The sequence below is a fragment of the Hyperolius riggenbachi genome, chromosome 10 (assembly GCF_040937935.1).
Source record: "Hyperolius riggenbachi isolate aHypRig1 chromosome 10, aHypRig1.pri, whole genome shotgun sequence".
Taxonomy (NCBI): domain Eukaryota; kingdom Metazoa; phylum Chordata; class Amphibia; order Anura; family Hyperoliidae; genus Hyperolius; species Hyperolius riggenbachi.
Genome location: NC_090655.1, coordinates 90,681,673 through 90,690,705, shown reverse-complemented (window position 1 = coordinate 90,690,705; position 9,033 = coordinate 90,681,673). Strand labels below are relative to the sequence as shown.

General features: G+C 45.6%; 1 long non-coding RNA gene across 1 annotated transcript in view; it reads right to left on the bottom strand.

The window, feature by feature from the left end:
• Window positions 1-886: 886 nt before the first annotated feature.
• Window positions 887-9,033, bottom strand: part of LOC137534992 (uncharacterized) — a 175,765-nt gene continuing 167,618 nt past the window's right edge. The window contains exons 2-3 of the long non-coding RNA XR_011024390.1: window positions 4,900-4,995; window positions 887-1,072 (exon numbers count right to left, since the gene is read on the bottom strand). This is a non-coding gene — a long non-coding RNA (uncharacterized lncRNA). The remainder of the gene's footprint in view (window positions 1,073-4,899; window positions 4,996-9,033) is intronic.

The following is a 9,033-nucleotide window of genomic DNA, read 5'->3' as shown; positions in this document are numbered from 1 at the left end:
TAGGAGAGAGGGAGGATTTGTCACCCCTCTCTTACAGAGCCCCCATATATGTGTGCTGGTATGGCTCAGTATGGTGATGCTCCACCATATTACCTACTTCATTACTTGCGTTCCTCTGCTCGCAGTGTCACTTCCTGCAATGCCGCCCATTGTGTTAAGTGGGCGGCATTGCAGGAAATGACGCGGCGAGCGGTGGAGCGCAAGTAAGGAAGTAGGTAATTGTTTCTGCGTTCGCTACTGGCTGATTTAAATTTAGCAAAAATAGCTAAATGGGGGGGTGCGGACGAGAGCTCCAGGTGAGACAGGGGGGGTCTGAACCCCCCCCCCACCACTGTGCCCGCTGCTCCCCCTTCCTGGCTGCTACGCCGTCCAGGCTACCTATCGGGGGAGGGGGGAAGCGGGGGTGCGGCATCCTCACAAGTTTGCCTCAGGCAGCAAAAAGTCTAGGACCGGCCCTAATGACAGACAGAGAGATATTCCCTGAATCTCCTCTCCTGGCATATCAGCAGCCACTCAGTGTTAACCAGCTGATTGCCATGAATAGACCAGCACAAAATAGAACATCTCTCTGTTCAATTTTAACAAATACATACATTCAAAAAGGAAGAAATCTGAAAATATAGGACTCTTAAAAGATTAGTAAAGCTGCATACACACGTGAGATTTGAGAAGTATTTGAAAAACCAACAATTGATCTGCCAGGAATCGTTGTAAATAGATTTGCAAAATACCTCCAAAGACAGTGACCACAGATATTTGTCTCTGGATAGTGTAATGGTTAAGGGCTCTGCCTCTGAAGCACTCAACCTGGATTTGAACCTTGACCTGAACAGCCAGCACCTATTCAGTAAGGAGTCCTTGGGTTAGACTCCCTAACACTGCTACTGCCTAATGAGCACTTAGTGGCTGCAGCTCTAGCACTTTAACTCCGCCAACAGAAAAGTGCAATATAAATGTTATTTGTCTTGTCAGTCTTTCAAATCCATCTTAACGGATATGGTCTGTTGATGATTAAACAAAGTGAGAATGAGATCACCAGATGTTTCTTAACTCTTGTTTGCAGAGTGCATGCCTGAAAAAGAAGGAAGTAAATAGACTATAAAAGCATTTCTTGGGTCTTTTGAACTGATTATTTACATTAGTACAAACATGTTAAAAAGTTACTTTAAAGGGATACTGTGGGGGGGGGGGGGGGGAGGTGGTCGGGGGGAAAATGAGCTGAACTTACCCGGGGCTTCTAATGGTCCCCCGCAGACATCCTGTGTTGGCGCAGCCACTCACTGATGCTCCGGCCCCGCCTCCAGTTCACTTCTGGAATTTCTGACTTTAAAGTCAGAAAACCACTGCGCCTGTGTTGCCATGTCCTCACTCCTCCTGATGTCACCAGGAGTGTACTGCGCAGACACAGACCATACTGGGCCTGCGCTGTGCGCTCTTGATGACATCAGCAGGAGTGAGGACACGGCAACGCAGGCGCAGTGGTTTTCAGACTTTAAAGTCTGAAATTCCAGAAGTGAACCAGAGGCGGGGCCGGAGCATTGGTGAGTGGCTGCGCCAACACAGGATGTGTTGATAGAAGCTTTGGGTAAGTTCAACTCATTTTCCCCTGACCCCCCTACAATATCCAGTTAAAGAGCACCTGAGATGGGGATACAAAGAAGAAATATACATACCTGGGACTTCCTCCAGCCCCCTCCGGCCTGATCGCTCCCTTGTCATCCTCAGTTGCCACCTGGGTCGTGCGCAACTGGTCCCGGTAAGTTGTCCAATTGGGGCCAGTTGACGCAGGGGCAGTCTGGCCACGTGCTGTCCCTCATCTTGCTCCCGTCGGCCGGAGCATTCTGTGCCTGCGCAGTACTACTGTGCAAGCACAGAATGAACCCAGCAGCTGGAGCAAGACGAGGGAGCGCCCATGCAGCCTGGGCGCACATGTGTATTTGGCTCCGGACTGGAGGACTTTCCAGGGCCAATGGCAGAAGAATCAAGAGGTGGAGGAGTATGGCAAGGGAGCGATGTGCAGAATGTTCATGGTGACGGACGCATGATCGAGACGGGAGGGCGGACGGTCCGCAGATGCGCAGTTGCACACGGCTTCTGGCCAGGTCACGCAGCTAACGTAACCGATAATGGGAGAATGGAGGGCACCCAGAGAGCATGCTCAGTTCTTGAAAGAATGAACGACGCATGTGCAAAATGCTGATGGACAATGGGCGGGTGATCGAAGTGGGACAGCGGACAGGCCAGGCATTCGCAGTTGCGCACGACTACAGGCAGAGCTGCACAGCTAATGGAGTCGCCAGCTGGAGAATAAAGGGGACTCAGAGAGCATTACTTATTTATTGTATTTATAAAGTGCCAACATATTATGCAGTGCTGAGCATGGTTAGTTCTTGAAAAAATGAACCGTGCAGAGAATTCTCATGGTGATAGGCACGTGATCGAAACGGTCGGACGGACGGGTTGCACATGACTCCCGAATGGATTGTGCACCCAACGGAGCCGCCAGCTGGAGAATGAAGGGTGCTGAAGGACCGCACGGGCTACGGTGGGCTGGAGGGAGCCCCAGGTATGCTCAGTTTAGGTTTTTATTTAGGACTAATCAGTGTCCTTTTAAGCAAAATAAAGTGCGTAAAGTCTTACTGCACGATGAGTAGAGACGAATGCGATACATTACCTACAATACATTATGCTGTACTCATCATGTGTAAGACTTTACACATGTAATTCCTGAATAACACAGTTTGTTGCATATGTTACAGCGAAAACCAGAAGTCCGCCAAAGTGGGAACTGGTAAGCCATTTCTCAAAATGACCAATTTAGTTGTAACATCACTGACCAAAGTCAAACTTTGGCCAGCCAATGTGCCAAATGGCTTTCCTGCCATTTTACTATGTGCCTGTTGTTGTGTCACTATTTTGAACATGACAGAATCTGGAGAGGTGGGAAGGTTAGGATTAGACAGAGGAGAGGGGGAGGTTAGTGGTAGACACAGAAGAGGGGAGGTTAGTGCTAGGCAAAAGAGAGGGGAGATTAATCTTAAAGGAGAACTGTAGTGAGAGGTATATGGAGGCGCGTACGTACGAAAAGGGCGTCGGGAAAAAAGGGCGCGTGGTATAAACGATAAATGGAAATATCGTTTATAGAAATTATTGTGTAGAATTTCGTTTATAAATAGTGATTTAAAAATGTATAAATCACTAAATAATGTGTATGAGATCGGCAATTCTTAAAACGTTAATCTTCCCTGTTTGTAAAGTGAAACTTATATTTTCGTTTATTAAAAACCCTCCCTGTACCTATCCCTAACCCCTAGACCCCCTGTTGGTGCCTAAACCTAAGACCCCCCTGTTGGTGCCTAACCCTAAGACCCCCCTGTTGGTGCCTAACCCTAAGACCCCCCTGTTGGTGCCTAACCCTAAGACCCCCCTGTTAGTGCCTAAACCTAAGACCCCCCTGTTAGTGCCTAAACCTAAGACCCCCCTGTAGGTGCCTAACCCTAAGACCCCCCTGTAGGTGCCTAACCCTAAGACCCCCCTGTTGGTGCCTAAACCTAAAACCCCCTATGGATAATAATGTTTTACAGACATGAATAAATAAAGAATGTAAAGAAAAAAAATGTAAATTATTTTTTTGGGTGGATAATAATGTGTTAGAAATGTTTTAGAAATAGTGATTTATTATCTTCATAAACGTTATTCGTCACGGGCTCATTTTGTAAACTTAAATCATCACAAACATAGTTATAAATCCTTAAAAATCTCCGGGCGCCGTTATAAATCCTTAAAAATCTCCGGCGCCTTATTTTCCCCGTTCAGCGCCCATTAAACGATATTTATAATGAAAGTGAATGGGGCGCCCTTTTTGTCCACTTGTCTCATGCGCCCAAATCTACTGCTTCCTATGGAGGCTACCATATTTATTTCCGTTTAAGTAATACCAGTTGCCTGGCAGTCCTGCTGATCCTCTGCCTCTAGTACTTTCAGCCATAGACCCAGAACAAGCATGCGGCAGAACAGGCATTTCTGACAAATTTGACAGATATGACAAGATTAGCTGCATGCTTGCTTCTGGTGCGATTCAGATACTTCTTCAGCCAAATAGACCAGCAGGGCTGCCAGGAAACTGGTATTGTTTAAAAGGAAATAAATATGGCAGCCTCCATATGCCTCTCACTACAGTTCTCCTTTAAGCACAATAGAAGGGAGCTTAGTGTTATGCAGAGGAGAGTGGAGATTAGTATTAGGCACTAGAGAGGTGTAGGTTAGTGTTAGGCTTAGGCCTGCAGGTTGCACATTAAGAAGAAAACCCTTTTTTTTGTCCCCTCACCAGACAAGGTATACAATACAGATAGAAGGTACGATGTACTCTATTTTACAGTGTTCCCCAACCCTGTTCTCAAGGCCCACCAACAGTGCATGTTTTGTGGAAATCCACAGAGGTAGTTAATCTAATTACCAGCCTGGATGTGTGTTATTTCCTGCAAAACGTACTGTTGGTGGGCCCTGAGGACAGGGTTGGGGAGCCCTGCTCTGTTACATCTTAAATTGGCCACATCTCTTGCCACTTCCCACAATGGGAACTGGCCACACTTCTGGCTTTGGCCCTAGCATATACACCCCTTGTCTGGTAGTGCACAGCATTATTACAACAAAACCTGATGCACCACAGACTCAACAAAACAATGTAAATGGGCCCATTGTGGGACTACTGAAAAGTGTTGCTATGCAATTGCTATAATGCACGCAATTGGCACAGTGGGAATGCACCCTTTGTCTGTGTGTAGTTCTCATATCACAAAGACATTTTTATTGCTTATATAGGCAAATGTAGATAAATCAGGAGTGAGAAGAGTGGACAGAAATAATGTTATGCAAAACAGTTGTTTGTTCAAGAGTTACCTGTGCTGAGCAACCTGCAAGATTCAAAGAGGAACTGTAACCAAGGATTGAACTTCATCAAAAGGAGTAGCTGATACCCCCCTTCCCACAAGAAATCTACAGGGGTAAATTAAAGGAAATAGGGATTTTTATTACCAAAAAAAATTCAATTTTAATTAATAAAAAACAAAAGATGCAGCAGTAATCAGAGGCCACCGAAAGAAAGCTCTATTAGTGGCCAGAAAAGGAGGTTAAATTCATCTAAGTGCTAGGTTGTATGACCGAGCAATAAATTGTTAAAGTGGCGAAGTGCTGAATTGTAAAAAATCACTTGGTCACTAGGGGGTGTAAACCACTGGTCCTCAAAAGGTAAGGTAAAAGGGGTTAGAGAGCTAATACTGTGGTTTAGGGAGGGCCCTACAGGTCGAGACCTCTGCAACCCTTATTGCTATGCCACTGAGGTCATAGTAAAAGCTGTACCGTGCCATTACTGAGACAGCATCTAAAGCAGATGGTGCATTTGTACCACCCTGTTCATGATCACTCATGTATACACCTGTTTGCTGTTACTAAAAAGATTACTAATGATCTTTTTTTATTCTTTGATTCCATCTTGCTAATGACAGAAGAATCCCCTTCCAGCATTTAGTGGAGGCTGACTTGGCGCCTCTCCAGACTGCTACTAAAACAAAATCGGCTTTAACCCCAGGCTATTTCCTCCCTAAAAATAACAGTAAATCATTATTTGGAATAAAGAGGATGCGGAGGTTGTACTTAATAAGAATGAACGTAGAACAGATGCCAACTGAGAATTGACACGCTAGTCGGTGTACATCACCTACCAACTAGTTTCGTTTTCCTTGAAATTCAACCTAACAATACCCAACACCTGACATTTTCTGCAGTGCTGTATAGTCTTGTCCCTTAAAGGGAACCTAAAGCGAGGCCTTAATATTTATTTCCTTCTAAGCAACACCAGTTGCCTGGCTATCCTGCTGATCTCTTTGGCTGCAATTGCGCCCACATTACACACATTAAACAAGCATGCAACTAATACAGTCAGACTTCAGTCAGAGTACCTGATCTGTATGCATGTTCAGGGTTTATGACAACAAGGCAATATGCATTGTTTAAAAGGAAATAAACATGGCAGCCTCTATATCCCTCTTGGTTTAGATTCCCTTTAACTGTCCCTCAGTGGGTCTCACAATCTAATCCCTACCATAGTCTTATGTCCATCATAGTCTAGGGCCAATTTTAGGGGGAAGACAATGAACTTATCTGTATGTTTTTGGAATGTGGGCGAAAACCCAGAGTGCCCAGAGGAGACCCACGCAGACTCAGGGAGAACATACAAACTCCTTGCAGATAGTGCCCTGGCTGGAATTAGAACCCAGCGCTGCAAGGCGAGAGTGCTATCCACTACGCCACCGTGCTGCTAATGAAAAACAACTTAATCTATTGTTAATCCTAAATTATGAACAGAGTTTGAAGTCATACAAGAATGCCAAAAACTGCTTTCCAGATTTCACTACTAAAAAACAAACAAAGGTGATACTTGTCTCTATACTAGAGGTAAAGCCTTGAAATATATTCCAGAATTTCTGGTAAACTAAATTGGTTGACACCTTCCTTGCCTTAAAGAAGAACTTTAACCAAGGATCAAACTTCATTCCAGTCAGTGGCTGATACCCCCTTTCCCACAAGAAATCTTTACCTTTTCTCCGAATAGATCATCATGGAGGTCTGTATGGCTGATATTGTGGTGTAACCCCTCCCATGGTATGATGGGACCAAGGTCTTCCTGACAGTTTGTTGTCTGTGAACCTTGTTGCATTGTGGGAAATAATGGCTTTTTCCAAATGCCAAGCAAATAATATCTCCCTCTGTGCATACAACACTAAGTAAAGAACATACCGTACAGATCACCTGGCAGAGCTAAAGATGTCACCAACAATGATACATTTCAAAATCAGGGAGAGGAAAGATTTTACAATGGGCAAACACTGACTAAATAATCTGTAAATTAATATTGTAACCAATAAGCAATTTTATTCATCGTGTTATTTTCACTACAGTTTAGTCAACCTTTTCCCTTCAATATCCAGGCCACCAGATGTAGTTTGTGAGGTGTCAGGAAAAAGATGCAGCCCTGACATAACATTTGGGAGAGTTTTTGGCAGAATCATTGTTTTGTCTCTGACAATTAAGGGAGAAGAGGAAACCAAAGCCTCTTGGGGCAGTACAGAATTATTGCTCGTACTGTCGACTTCTCTGTCATATGTTTCTTCAGGAACCAAAACATTATCCATAAAGGAGGAAAAGCATAGAGAAGCAGAGGAGGACAAGGCATCTACTCCCACTGCTGACTGACAATGGTTCCTCAAGAAAAACTGAAGTAGTTTGTGGTTGTGTATTGAGGCAAAAAAGATCTAACACTCGCGTTCCAAATCGCTGGATCATCTAATCAAAGATTGTGTGATTCAGTGATCATCACTCGTCGTCTATCACGGTTCTCGACAAAAAGTCTGTTTTTATTTTCAGCATACCTGAGAGGTATACAGCCTTCAAATTCGACATGTTGTTTTCTGCCCAGAATAGGAGAGGGACAATTTCTGGTGACGAAACCCTGCTGTGAGTTCCACCTTGATTTTGTATGTAGTTCCTCAATGCCAACTCACTGTTAGACCCACTGCAATCTGGATTTCGGCCTGCCCACTCAACCAAAACTTCTCTCACCAAAGTGGTCAATGACCTTGCCTTAGCTAAAGCTGAAGGTAAATACTCCATTCTCCTCCTTCTTGACCTTTCAGCAGCTTTTGACACAGTAGATCATCCCCTACTCCTCCAGTCCATGGGCATTCATGATCTTGCCCTGTCCTGGCTTTCATCCTACCTCTCCAACCGCTCCTTCACGACCGCCTTCAATGAGTCCTCATCCACCCCCAACCACCTCTCGGTGGGAGTCCCCCAAGGTTCGGTCCTTGGCCCCCTACTGTTCACCCTATACACATCCTACATTGGCAAGGTTATCTCCTCCATGGGTTTTAACTATCATCTGTATGCAGATGACACCCAGATCTACCTCCACACCCCTGACATATCCACCACTACCATGGACAAGGTCTCCTCTTGTCTATCAGCCATCTCCTCCTCGATGTCCGCTAGGTTGCTGAAACTAAACCTAGACAAAACGGAATTTATGATCTTCCCACCCTGGACATCCATAAACCTCCCAGATGTGCATGTCACTGTTAACCACACTACCATTCACCCTACCTCTCAAGCCCACTGTCTGGGTGTCACCCTGGACTCCGCACTCTCCTTCACTCCCCACATCCAAAACCTCACAAAGTCCTGCAACTTCCACCTTCGTAACATCTGTAAGATTCGCCCTTTCCTGACCTCTGCCACCACCAAACTCCTCATCCATGCCCTCATAATTTCCCGCCTTGACTACTGCAATGCCCTGCTGTCTGGTCTCCCTATGACCCGAACAGCCCCACTGCAGTCCATCATGAATGCAGCTGCCAGAATTATCCACTGCTCCCATCGCTCCACCATGGCGGATCCCCTCCTTGAATCCCTCCACTGGCTTCCTATCCAGTCCAGAATCAGATTCAAGATACTGTGTCTGTCCTACAAATCTGTCCACAAAACCTGTCCAACCTACATTTCCGATCTTACTCAGAGGTACACACCTAGCCGCTCACTCCGCTCTTCCAATGAACTTCGCCTAACCGCCCCCCGCATCACCCAGTCCCATGCACACCTCCAGGACTTCTCAAGAGCTGCTCCAACACTATGGAACTCCCTACCTCCACCCATTAGGGCAGCCCCCTCCTTCAACATCTTCAAGAAAGCCCTCAAAACTCATCTTTTCACTCTGGCCTACTACCCCTCACAAGTGCTCTAAACCCACAGCTGAACTCTGGTCTCCTACCTCTCTTGTCCCTACCTCTCCCTTTAGATTGTAAGCCTTTGGGCAGGGTCCTCCTCCTTTTGTGTCCAACCTGATCATGCACCTCCATTACTGTGAACCCATGCTAGGCATCTGAGTGAACCTGACTTGCCTAATCGCCATGCTCCCCTCCAGTGACTGACTAAGCATTACCTTGTACTCATACTGTGCTGCATGATCTGATGTTTATTGTA